General features: G+C 39.1%; 1 pseudogene; it reads right to left on the bottom strand.

The window, feature by feature from the left end:
• LOC101588415 overlaps nucleotides 1-4,589 on the bottom strand; it is a 12,405-nt pseudogene extending 7,816 nt beyond the window's left edge.
• Between the last annotated feature and the right edge of the window lie 10,031 nt (nucleotides 4,590-14,620).

Genomic DNA, 14,620 nt, shown 5'->3' with positions numbered 1-14,620 from the left:
GAAGAAGAAGAAGAAGAAGAAGAAGAAGAAGAAGAAGAAGAAGAAGAAGAAGAAGAAGAAGAAGAAGAAGAAGAAGAAGAAGAAGAAGAAGAAGAAAGGAAGGCTGACCAGATAGTTCAGTGGACTAAAGCTCCTGTCTAGGCAGAGCTCAGCAGTCGGGGTTTGATCCCCGGCATGCTAAGCTGGAACCACCCTCAGGGCACCCTGAGAAAGTGACTAAAACTGGGTGTGGTGGCACGTGCCTGTAATCCCAGTGCTTGGGAGGCTGAAAACAGGAAGGATCACTACCAGTTGACCTATGTAGTGAGAAGCTGAATACCCTGTAGACCCGGCAGTAAATACATTAAAATAAATAAATAAATAAATAAATAAATAAATAAATAAATAAAATAAAGCTACAGCATTTGCTCTGGCTCCATCTTAGGTTCTCTAAACTCCAGTTTGTTCAGATTTTAATCTGATAGGTTTACCTCCAAAATATTACACTTTTTGTGCTCAAATTGATCAAATGTAACTTATGGTATAATTTCACTCTACTCTATAGCTTACTTTGGCCACTATCCAATGACATATATAAGGACATTTGAAATGTACTTGTAAAGCACTGTCTTTTGAGAACTCTGTTGATTACTGAAATGACAGATTATATACTGAACTATTCTTGAAGTGAACAGGAAAATCTAGGTGTTTAGGAGTACCAAGGAGAAAATAATGGGTTCATAAGAGAAATGATGTCCAAAATATCCACCCTAGGTCAGCAATCAGTGAACTTCTTTGATTTTCTTTAAAAAAAATCTTTTATTTCTTTATTTAGTACGAGGTGTTGCTAAACAGCTCTGACTCATAGTGATCCTCCTGTTTCAGCTGCCCCACTGCTGGGATGAAAGATGTGCACCACCATATCCAGTTTCAGTGGCCAGCATGGCAGTGAGAACCTGGCACAGCATGTGGTACCAGGGAACGAAACTGGGTCCTTGCTCTTGCCAGGCAGGCACTTGTTCAGGCAGGCAATAGACTGTCCAGCTAGCTCCCCAACCCCAAACTTTTCTAAAAGGAACAGAATAAATATTTTGGGCTTTCAGGGTATTATTCTCTGAGTATTTGCATCTCCCTTCCTCACTTCATACGTTGAATACTAAACCTCAAGGTGATGCTATTTAGAGGCAGGGGCCACTGAAGGGCTGCTGTACCATAAAAGTCCTGCTGTGTGCAGGATTTGTGTGCTTATGAACTGATCAGAGGAACTTGCTTTTCTCTGTATCCTGCCAGGAAATAGCTGGACTACAACTTCTACAAGGAGCAGGGCCTCCTAGACTCAGTCTGCTACTGTCTTCCTCTTGGACTCTCCACCCTGCAGAACTGTGAGAAACAAAGATTGATTTTCTTGTGACAGGTCTAGTTAGGTTAACCTTGATCCTTCTGCCCTAGGCTCTGGCTTGCTGGAACAACAGGTATACAGCACCATCCATGGCAAATATTTCTCATTTATAAATTATCTAGACTATAGTGTTTTGTATTTGTATTTTACAGTGTAGCAGGAGCCCAAAACACCTAAGACACAGGGTCAAACAGTCTTTATTATAACTCCTTGACTCTACCATTGTAGTACAAAAGCAGCTACAGATATGTACAAATGAATGAGGCTCTGCTTCAACAAAACTTTACTTGTGAATATAGGTAGCAAATAGGATTTACCCATGGACCATAAATCCTGATTACTGGCTTAGAATCATGTCTGGCATGTATCATGCATGAAGTACGTATTAGCTAGTGAGTGAAAAGAAGCCAGTTTGTAAATTTGGCACAATTCCTACCTGATGGCTTCCATTTTTCTCTGAGTTACAGCAGTGTGATGTCAGATATAGATGGAATAAAGTTGGGTCACTGAAAACATCAATAAAGTCCTGAAATAACTGATATTTGGGAATGATGTCTGGACCCAAAATCAAATTCCTATGCATTGTTTGCAACCCTATATTGGGAGGGAAAGGAAAGGAAATCAACAGCCTTGAAAGCTTAATATAGCATTTTTGCAGCACTGTATGCTTTTTAGAACACTTGAGTCAGAGATACCAGAGGTGTTTCTTCAATAGATATGGGATCTCAGGCCCCTTCCTGGATCTTTGCATCAGAAACTTCAAAAGCACTGCTATTTTTATAAAAGTTCCTAAAGTGATTATTATGAAAATTAACATTTAAGACCCACTACCATTGGAGGTATGAAGAATTTAAAATTTATTAAGTAATTTTCACAACAATATTATGAAATAGATATTGATCTAATTTTACAGATGGAGACATTAGAACTTAAAGAGGCAAAGAAAATAGTCCAAAGTCACCTAAGATGAAAGAACAGGTAAATGAAAGAACAGGAATTCACACCCGCAGATTTCTTCTTAAAGTTCAGACTCTTTCCCATTATGCTATTAGGCAACAAACAGGAACAGTAAGAACAAAAGTATCAATTAAATTTGACTACATTATCTAATTAACACCATCTGTGAAAAGAGCTAAACTACTGCTGAGGTTCAATTTGAAGAAGCTCTGAATATGGATTATTTTAGACTGACAAGTAAGTCATTCTGTACAGGTTGAAGAGAGACTGTCATGGGTAACTTCTGAAGTCAAGGGCACTGGGGGTGGAACTGGAATAAGAAGGAGGATTTGTAATATTTTTTCCCAATGGCATCCTATAAAAGAAATACATTGGAGGCCCCACACGGGATCAACATGATACATATCACTTCATAATTTGTAAGTAGTCAAATTGAAATTTTATACTGCTACTAAGATCTAAGTTGACTTCATATGTGTTATCTTATCTGAAATAACTTATGTAGTCCCATAGGCTATTCCTTTATTTCACAAAATTTTAGAAACTCTATAGACAATGTTTCAGCCCAAATGGGATCGGCTCAGCAGTTTACTTTTAGTTACGTATGATCATCACTCTGAGATGGACCTTCTCTGCTATTGCCTTGATATCAGCTGTCATGGTTGGGAGTGTTTTTGCATGGGAAAAAATATCATATGGGACATATTTTATAATGAATCACCCAACAAATTATATACAATAAGTGCAGGAAATCTATCTATACACTAAACACTAAAGAATCCAGTTGAGCACCTAGAACTCATAACAATGCCTACCACCAGTCCAACTGGATGCCTCGAGCCCTCAAAAAAGTCTCATACAGGCCCACTTCACAGATCTGTGCTGGAAAGGCCCCAAGGCCAGTGGGAAGCTAGGAAGTCTATGCTAGTGGGATGAAGGATCTGTATTAGCAAGCTGAGGAATCCTGAACTGGAGCCAGGAAGCCATGCCCAAGGCAAGCCATCCTCAGCAACAGTGAAGTCCTGCACTTCCCCAGCAATGAGGAAAGCTGAGTTCCTGTCAGGAAAGCCAGGGTAACAAGCTTCTTCATGAGGATGAGTGGTGTACCATCTTCCCCTCCAGAGCCAGGAAGCGACGCTCAAGATGAGGACTCAAACTTCCCCAAAGTTCATCAAGAAAGCCAGCATGACAAGGTCCTCCGGCAGAGCAGCCTAGGAGAACGAGCAGCTTCCAACAGCTTCTCTGAACAGCATCTCTAACAGCGTTCCAGCAGCTTCTCTTCTTCTGCCTTTTATGCTGCTGGCAACAACCCTCCTCCTGCAATCAGCATCATGTCAGTTTAATTCAGCTACATGTAATAAGTTGACCACCTGTTAGACATCCACTACATCAGCCATTAAAAGCAACATGGACCCAATCATTCTTATTCTTTCACCCGGTGCAGTCAAAGCTAGGATTCAGTGAGATCCCTATCCGAAGATAAACAAACCATTCTGTGTTTCTATCAAAAATGAAGCATATTTAGAGTCTTCCTCCTCTCCCATGGAATTGTTAACTTAAACACATTCCCAAATTGTGCAAGTTGCTGCCACATTAATTTTATTCTAATATTTAAAAGACATTTTGTTCATTACTTAGCAATAGGAGCCAACGATGATGTTTCAAGCGTTGAGCCTCACTTTGGTGCATTGGTAGAACTGTGACCTATGTGTACTCTACGGCCAAGTGCCTGTTCTGAACTTATTCAATGTAAATTCAGTGTGTGTGTGTGTGTGTGTGTGTGTGTGTGTGTGTGTGAGACATGGCCAAGGACCAAGGAAAGCTCTTTATTGCTGGGGGCAGCACAGGCACTCTTGGTGGGTGGGTCTGCTTCCTTTTTACCAACATGGGCTTCTGGCTGCTCTGGGTGGTGGTGGCTCTGCATATGGCAGCCATGCACAGGTCCAGGCGGTACTTGTTCTTTCAGATCCTGTGGTGGATGCTGCTGAGGGTGGTACGTGCACTCACTCTTGTTGATGGTACTGCTCACTTAGGAGGTGGCTGGCTTCCACTGTCCGGATCTCCGCTTCATGACCACCACAACCCCCTTGCCATTGGCCACAGTCTCCACGCCCACCGTCTTTCAGTGAATCAGCCCATTGTAGCAAAAAAGAGTTGTGGGCCTTCAGGTCTCCGTGCTGTATGTCTGCTTATTCTGCTTGATTAGGAAGCTGGAGAAGTTTCACAATGCCATTCACTGCAGATGGGCAGACATGGTGGGGACTCCTCTCTCTGCTGAGGCTGGAGGTGGAAAGCTCAATGTTACATTCATATCAGAGGCATAAATTTTCTTGTCTAAATTTAAGAAAGTTTAAGAATAATTCTTAATATAGCCAAATTTGGGTTTAAGAAACACTCTTCTGAAAGTAACATTTCTGTGTGATAAGACTCTACTCTTATGAAATGGTTGATGCTCAGGTGAACTATAATGAACTTACTTTATATATTGTTGGCTGCAAAGCATACTCAGTACTTTATAAACTGCAATGAATTTTTCACCACTGATTTGTAAACTACAGCCTGTCTTTTATTCAGTTCCTCCCCAGTCTCCATGGACTTCTGGCAGTGGTTGCATCCTTACTTAATATCATAGCTAAACATAAATGGTAAAAATCACATCGATTAAAACATTGCTAATTATAATGTGCTTCCAAATTATCATTCTAGGAGCATACTGAGTATCAGATAGCTAAAATGACAGTGTTTACAAATACAACTTTCATGAACCAGGAAGAAACTGTCCTAAATTCCTGGCAATGTCAGGAAGAAATGCCTTCCCCAAAACCTAGCCATAAAGTTCCATCTGCCAAGTGATGCTGCAGCACCAAGGAGCAGCTGACTCCAAGGGCCCTGATTCCTCCTCTCTGTAGGGAGTCTAATGTAACAAGAGGAAAGGCTCAGAGCTCAAACCCAGAGGAAAGCTGCCTGCTCAAAAATACCCCAGGGTAAGCATACTATTTATAAGTGTCCTCTGAAAGAATCAGAGATTTCTATTGACATTGAGACATATTTCCAAGAAGTACCATTCTCTGAATAATGTACAAGAGATCCACCAGTGTTACAGAGAAGAGAAAAACTAGTGGCTTTCCTTCCTTGAGATTGAGAATCCTTCTGAATGCTTTTTTCCCCCTCTCATTAAATTTTCTTTTAATGAATCTCAAAATTCTGTGATAGATTTTTGGTCAAGTTGTTTATTTAAAAAGTATTGATTTTAAGAACTTATAATTTATCCATTCTGTAGGTGACAGGCATCTTGGTTGTTTCCAAGATTTAGCTATCACAAATTGTGCTGCTATAAACATAGTACACGTATACCACTATGATATGAATGGATGGAACAGATGTGGTATTTTTATACAATGGAATATTACTCAGCTATAAAGAATGATAGAGACCTAGTCCTAGCCAAAGCCCAGTGAGTGTGTGGGAGAGCTTCCTGCTACCCTGCACCTGCAGAACATACTGGTCCCAGCCCAGGTGCAGCGTGGGTGAGACCGACTTCCACCCCCTTGGAACGCACCCCACCGCTCTGCAGCACATCCCCCACTCTGCCTGCTGAGTAGGAATTTCTGCCGTGTTCCGGGAACACCCAGAACCAGTCCTAGCCCAGGCCCAATGAGTGTGTGGGAGAGCTTCCAGCTATGCTGTGCCAGTGGGACCTACTGGTCCCAGCCCAGGCACAGCATGGGTGAGATTCTCTTCCACCCCCTTGGGATGACCCCCACCACTCTGCAGCACTTCCCCTACCCCACCTGCCCAGGAGGAATTTCTGCCGCATTCTGGGAAACCCCAGATGCAGTCCTAGCTCAGGCCGGTTGAGTGTGTGGGAGAGCTTCCAGCTATCCTGTGCTGGCGTGAACTACTGGTCCTAGCCCTGGCACAGCATGGGTGACACCCTCTTTCACACTCTTGGGAGGCCCCCCATCACTCCGTAGTACACACCCACTCCCTGCCCACAGAGTAGGAAATTCTGTTGCATTCCAGGAACCACCAGATCCAGTCATATTCCAGGCCCGGTGAGTGTAGCTGTCTCTCCCCCCTACTCCACCTTGTCCCCTCCAGACTCAGCTCAGGCCTGACATACAGGCCTGGGGTGAAACCCTGCAGCTGCAATCCCTGCAGAGGGTGTAGGGGAGAGAACCACCCAGCTAGTCCAGGAGCAGAACATCTTGACAGAGTGACAAAACAGGTTCACCCCCAAGAGAAGTAGCAGGAAGGAGCTGAGCACAGCAGCCAGACCCAAGCCAGGCACAGCAGGATAAATCCAAACTTTGTAAATCTGCACCTGAACTTCAGTAGGTGCTAAGGTTATAACTGCAACAAAGATCTACAACAAAGGTCAGAAGACAGTGCTACACAAAATGACAATGAGAAGGAGCAAAATGTGAACTCAGAACCCAAGCCCACCCATAACAAGTGCAGAGGACACTAACACAGAACAAAGCAGGAATCACACAGCTGAAAGCAATGAGTCAATGGCTTCTGAAATAAAGAAACAGCTGCGGAAAGGTATAGAGGAACTCAGATTGGAAATGAAAAAAGAAATTGCTGAATTAATAACATCTGCAATAAAGAATCAAATGCAGAAACATATGGAGGAAACCGAATGCCCACTCAGAACAAGTGAGGAGGACACTAGATCGGTTCAAATGTATGAATTGATAGCTTCTATAGTAAATCAGCAACAGCAGAAAGTCATAGAGGAACTCAGAGCGGAAATCTTTTCTACTAGCTTAGCTCAAATGTACAAATTAATAGCGTCGATACTAAATAAGCAACAGCAGAAAGTTATAGAGAAACTCAGAGGAGAATTATTTTCTGAAATAAAAAAAGAATTCTCAGAACTCATAGCATTTGAAGTAAAGAATCAACCACAGAAAAATAGGGAGGAAACCCAATCTGAATAAAAAACTTCAGTAAAAGAATTTATAATTGCTTCTAAAGAAGACATTGATAAAAAAATAGAGGAGATTAGAAAAATGACAGATTCCTTGAATGAGCAATACAGGAAAGAAATAGATCGCATGAAGCAGAGTCAAAGAGATATAGGTGAAATTAAAATCTCAATCACAAGCTTGCAAAACTGTTTAAGTGAAAGTGAAAACAAAGTTTCAGATCTTGTAGACGCTCATGCAGCTAGTGAAAAGGTAAGAAAGGATCTCTTAAAAACAACTAGGATGCAGGAAAAAATAATCCATCACCTGAAGGTGATGCAAAGATGAACAATATGAGACTAATAGGCATCAAGGGGAAAAAAGGAGTCAATAAAAATGACATTAAAAAATATAGGCAGAAATAATAGCAGAAAACTTCCCGAATATGAGGAAACAACCTGACATTCAGGTAACTGAAACATACAGAATGCCAAGTAACCTCAACCCAATGAAAAACACACTGAGACATATAATAGTCAAGAACCCAAAAATTCAGCACAAGAATAATCTACTGAAAGCTGCTAGAGAAAAGAAGCAGATCACATTCAAAGGAAAACCCATCAGAATTATGGAGTACTTCTCTGCACAAACCATGAAGGCAAGAAGAGCATGGAGCAGAGTACTTCAAGTCCTCTATGAAAACAAATTCCAGCCCAGGCCAATATACCCTGCAAAACTCTCTTTCAAGTTTGATGGAGAAGTGAAATACTTTCATGACAAAGAACAGCTAAAGAATTTCATGATGACAAAATCAACCCTACACAGGCTAAAGAAAGGTGTTCTAGAGAGGGACCAAAGTGATCAGAACTCCATGAATGAGATCAGAAGCAACCAATTAAACAGGGCAAACATTTAAACAAAGGAGAAAAAGGAGTAAATGACAACAGGTAAATAACATGTCAATTGTAAATCAATATATCTCAATTATAACCATAAATGTAAATGAACTCACTTTACCAATTAAGAGAAATAGACTAGCACAGTGGATTAGGAAACAAAATCCAAGAATATGCTGTATACAAGAAACATATTTAACTCATGAAGACATTCATAGGCTGAAAGTCAAAGGATAGAACACAATATTTAATGCCCCAGCATGTCAGAAAAAAGCGTGGGTAGCAATCTTATTCTCAGACAGTCTCTAATTCAACCCAGGAAGAGGTAACACTCATGAATATGTATGCACCAAACAAGGGAGAACCCAAATACATATAGCAAATCTTAATGGACATGAAAAATCTATTATCCAATACCACAAACTTAACAGGAGCCCATAACACTCCCTTATCCCCAAAAGATAGGTCAACCAGACAACAACTTAGAAAAGAAATAACAGAACTGAACCAGAGCTTGAAACAAACGGACTTGGTGGACCTATACAGAGTGTTCCATTCAAACAGAGCTGCATACACCTTTTTATCAGCTGCACATGGGTCATTTTCTAAAATAGACCAAATACTGGTCCATAGGTCATGCTTAAGTATATATAAGAAAACAGAAATTATCCCATGCACATTATCTGACCACATTACAATGAAACTGAGAATAAATGACAAAAGAAAGCAGAAAAAAACCTTAAATACATGGAAATTAAATGACACCTTCCTCAGCAACCAGTGGGTCACAGAGGAAATTAAACAAGAAATTCAACAATATCTACAATTCAATGAAAATTCAAGCACAACTTATCGGAATTTATGGCATACGATGAAAGCAATTCTCAGAGGGAAATTCATACCAGTGAACTCACACATTGGGAAAACAGGATGGGAACAAATAAATACCCTAATTTTGCATGTTCAACAACTGGAAAAGGAAGACCAAAGCAAACCCAGAGCCCAAATGCGGGAAGAAATCATAAATTTTAGAGCAGAAATTAATTCAATTGAGAGGAAGAAAACAATTCAAAAATTAAAAAAGCAAAAAGCTGGTACTTTGAAAGACTAAATAAAATTGATAAGCCCCTAGCTAACCTAATCAAAAAGAGGAAAAATAATTCAAATACAAGTAATAAGGAATGAAAAGGGTGTAATTACCACAGACTCAGTGGAAATTCAAAAGATTATCAATAGCTACTTTGAGAATCTTTGCTCTCACAGAATAGAAGACACAGAAGAAACGGACAGATTCCTAGAAAGGAACAAATTACCACAACTCAGTTGACAAGATATAACCACTCTCAATAGCCCAAAAACAGCCAATGAAATATGAGATATAATTAAAAACCACCGACAAGAAAAAGTCTAGGTCCAGACGGATTCACAGTTGAATTCTACAAGACATTTACAGAAGATGTAGTCCCAATACTCCTCAAACTCTTCCATGAAATTGAAAAGGAAACAATCCTCCCAAAATCATTCCTGGAGGCAAGTATTATACTGATGCCAAAACCAGGGAAAGACGCAACTAAGAAAGAGAACTACAGCCAATCTCCCTCATGAACATAGATGCCAAAACCCTCAACAAAATCCTAGCAAATAGAATACAGCAAATCATCAAGAAGATGATACACCATGACCAGGTAGGATTCATAGCAGGGATTCCAGGATGGCTCAATATTGGAAAATCTATAAATGTAATATACTCTATCAATAGAGAGAAAACTAAAAACCAGATGGTCAACTCCATTGATGCAGAAAAGGCTTCTGAGAAAGTCCAATACTCATTCATGTTCAAAGTCCTACAAAAAATTGTAATAGATGGCCTCTACATCAATATGGTAAAAGTCATTTATGAAAACTCAATGGCTAACATAATCCTAAATGGGGAAAAACTGAAATCTTTTACTCTTAGATGTGGTACAAGACAAGGATGTCCTCTATCACCACTTTTATACAATACAGTTCAGGAATCATTAGCTACAGCCATTAGACAAGAGAAAGAAATAAAAGGAATAAGAATAGTAAAGAAGCTAAATTATCATTATTTGCAGATGACATGATACTTTACTTGGAACACCCAAAAAACTCCACCAAGAAGCTACTAGAATTAATGCAGAAATTCAGGAGCATGGCATGTTAAAAAGTCAATACCCAAAAGTCAATAGCATTCCTCTACACAGACAACAAACACACTGAGAGGGAAATTATAGAAACAATACCTTTTACAATAGCACCGAGGAAAATGAAATACCTTGGAATTAATCTAACTAAAGAAGTCAAAGATCTTTTCAAGGAAAATTACAGTACTCTTAAAAAAGAGATCGTAGAGGATTTCAGAAAATGGAAAGATATCCCATTGTCCTGGATAGGATGAGCCAACATTGTGAAGAAGGCCTTACTCCCAAAATTGCTGCACAGATTTAATGCAATCCCTATCCAACTACCACCAACATACATCACAGAAGTAGAGAAATCATTCCTAAAATTTATCTGGAACTGGAAAAGACCTAGAATAGCAAAGGCAATCCTGGGCAATAAAGACAATGTATGAGGCATTACAATTCCTGACTTGAAATTATACTACAAGGCTACTGTGATAAAATCAGCATGGTACTGGCAAAGAAATAGACCTGAGGATCAGTGGAATAGATTAGAAGATACTGAAGCCCCTACGAACACACTCAGCCACCTTATCTTTGACAAAGGGGCCAAACATACTCACTGGAAGAAAGATAGCCTCTTTAACAAATGGTGCTGGAAAAACTGGCTCTCTACATGCCGAAAACTCAAACTTGACCCAGGTCTATCACCATGCACTAAGCTAAAGTCAAAATGGATTAAAGATCTAAACATTAAAGCAGAGACACTAAATCTCCTGGAAGAGAAAGTAGGTGGAACTCTTGAAGACATAGGGGTAGGCAAAGACTTCATGACAAAAATCAAATCAAATGGGAAACATTTGAAAGAATTAAAAACTGGACCTGCTCTTACTGAGAAGTTTTTTCATGTCATAAGAAATTACCAACAAAGTGAAAGGCAACCCATAAATTTGGAAAAAATCATGACAAATAAGTACTCAGACAAAGGTCTGCTCTCTAGAATTTATAAAGAACTAAAAAATACTAGGGCCCTAAATTTAAAGACCCAATACAGAAATGGGCATCTGAGATGAAAACATGCTTCTCAGAGGTTGAATTTAAAGAAGTGAATAAATATATGAAAAAATGCTCCAAATCAGTAGCCATCTGCAAAATGCAAATTAAAACCACATTGAGATATCATCTCACCCCAGAAAGAATGGCTATCATAAAGAAATCACCCAACAACAATTGTTGGAGAGGCTGTGGGGAAAAAGGAACTCTTCTCCACTGCTGGTGGGAGAGACTGCTGCAACCTTTATGGAAATCAGTGTGGAGACTCCTTAGAAAAGTTGGACTGGAAATCCCATTTAAACCAGCTGTTCCTCTACTGGGAATTTTCTCAGAGGATCTGAAAACATCATATCATAGGGATATATGTGTGCCTATGTTTATAGCAGCACAATTTGTGATAGCCAAATCTTGGAAACAACAAAGAGTCCATCACCTGAGGAAAAGTTGAAGAAGATGTGTTATTTTTACACAATGGAGTATTATTCAGCTATTAAGAATGATGAACTTCAAGCCTTTTTATTGAAGTGGATGACACTTGAACATATACTTATAAGTGAAATAAACCAGACACACATGTGGAAATATCGTATAGTTTCCCTAGTATAAGAATTCAAAAGAAGAAAAACAAATAGAAAGGTATAATACAAGTAACAGGAAAGCAGCATCTCAAGGACTAAGTAGTCAAGAGAGGGAAAGGAGAAGAGCTAAGAAACATGACAATGTCAAGCCATACAGTTATATGTAGAAGATGGGCAATGCAATGATCCTGAGAATCTCCAGAAGATTTTTGAATCTGGCAGTTAATTGGAAAGATTCTCACCCTGACTATCTATATGTACTGGTACCTGTGAACTAAGCAACTGCCCTGAAGATGTTAATCTGTAATAGTAGTTTCATGGTTGGAGTGCCTCTCATTCTGGTCTTCTGAATATGGTCTTCTTGTCATGAATAGCCAGTTGCTGCTGTGCCATCTTCCAGGTAGATAATTGTTCAAAAAGAAGGGGGTGATGAATGAAGGCAAGAGATAGGAAAAGGAATATTGTGGGACTGTCCTGCTTCATGGTTGTATATGGTTAAATTTTTGGGCTATGCGTAAACATAAGAAGTATATAGTTCTTTGTGCCTATTTTTAAAAATACATTCCAATTTTTAAATTTTTTTTATCATATTCTGTAGGGACTTAAAGTTCAACATATCAATACTTGATAAAAAGTACCTGTTCCATGTTATGCCTAAAACGTTTGATATTCAGACTGATAGTGAGGTTAAGCATAACAGCCTAGCTTGTATGGTTATAACAATAAGCTTGTCTTCTGGATGGTTAACAACCTAAGTTTGCAGACCAAAATTAGAGGACAAGGAGGGCTGCAAGGAAAGCCAACAGTTTGGCCCTAGCCTTCCAAGGTCAATTAAGACTCAGGACATATGAGAACTTGTACTGTAACATCATGTAACTCAGTAGTGTCCCAAATTTTCTGACCAAGATCATGGGGCTAAAGAGGAAAGTTATTGATGATGTACAGTGTTCCTTAAGAAGAGTCACATGGAGAGAAAACATTCTCTCAAGCTTTCACAGAGAGCACATTGGTCAAGCAATGGCTGTGACTCTTCCACATGGCTGACACTGACAAAGGTTCTACATTCTGAGGTCCAGGATTTCAGGATAAATTCTGAGGGAATTTCACTGACCTTATCAGACCCAAAAACTACAACTCTTGTTGCATAGGTCCTGCTTTCCCTTGGTCTTAACCATCCAGCAGAAAAGTATAAAAATGAAATATAAGAAGTAAAGCCATGCTGTTATGTTGAGCTGTAGGGGACTCAGGTCAACAATTTCAGACATTGCCAGTCAAGAGGAAGACCCAATAATATTATGGGCTACTGGACTGTTTTAGAATATTTCGCTGAGTTAACACACTTATAATATTGCAATAACCTAATTTAACAAAGCAAAGGGACACAGATGAATGTCCATTTTGTATCTGTGTATTCAAAGTGGTTAGGATAGATATATAGTTACATTCTTTTAATGAATAGAGGGATTTTTTTTAATGGTGTTTGTAAATAGGATATCATGTCTGCATCTTTTACAGCAATTAACCACTAGGAAGAATGTATGCAATGTATTAATTATTTAAACTGTCTTACCAATTTTCTTTGAAACTGTCTCATTGCTGTTTCCTTCTTAATAAAATTTTGGGAGCAAAAAGAATGATAAAATCGAATGCATTCATATTTAAGTGGATGCCACTTGAATATATACTCATAAGTGAAATAAACCAAACACACATGTGTAAATATCGTTAGTCTTCCTAGTATAAGAACTAGTATAGTCTTCCTAGTATAAGAACTCAAAAGAGGAAATACAAATAGAAAGGTATAATACAATTAAATGGAAAACAAGAACTTGAGGACTAGACAATGAAGAGAGAGCAAGGAGAGGTGCTTGGAAACATGACAGAGGCAAACCCATACAGTTATGTGTACAAGATGCCTAAGGCAATGATCCTGAGAATCTTCAGAAGATTTTCAAATTTAGCAGTTAATTGGAAGGATTCTCACCCTGACTAACTATATATGTTGACATATGTGAGCTAAGCAACTGAAGATGGCAATTTATAATAGTAGGTTCATGCTTGGAGTGTCTGTCATTCTGGTCTTCTCAATATGTGCTGCTTGTCATGACACACCGGTTGCTGCCATGCTGTCTTTTGGGTCGACATTTGTTTAAGAAGGAAGGGGGTGTTGAATGAAATCAAGAGACAGGAAAAGGAGTGTTGTGGTACTCTCCTACTACAATGCTGTATATGGTTAGATTTCTAGACTTACGTGTACACGTATATAGTTATTTATTCCTATTTTTAAAATATGTTTTAATTTTTTAAATTTTTTTCATCATATTCTGTAGGGACTTAAAGTTTAACATATCAATACTTGATGAAAAATACCTGCTCCATGTTTTGTCTAAGATGTTTGATACTCAGACCAATAGTGAGGCTAAGCTCAACAGCCTAGGTTGTGTGTTAACAACAATAAGCTTCTCTTCTGGAAGGTTAACAACCTAAGCTTGCAGACCAAAATTAGAGAAAACGGAGGTTCACAAGGAAAGCCATCATTTTGGCCCTAGCCTTCCAAGGTCAATTAAGACTCAGGACATGGGATCTGTTCTTACTGAGAAGTTTTTCCACGTCAAAAGAAATTACCAATAAAGTGAAAAGGCAACCTACAAATTTGGAAAAAATCATGACAAATAAGTACTCAGACAAGGGTCTGCTCTCT

The sequence above is a fragment of the Octodon degus genome, unplaced genomic scaffold (assembly GCF_000260255.1).
Source record: "Octodon degus isolate 3935 unplaced genomic scaffold, OctDeg1.0 scaffold00142, whole genome shotgun sequence".
In the NCBI taxonomy this organism is placed as follows: Eukaryota; Metazoa; Chordata; class Mammalia; order Rodentia; family Octodontidae; genus Octodon; species Octodon degus.
This window is presented reverse-complemented; position numbering and strand designations above follow the sequence as displayed.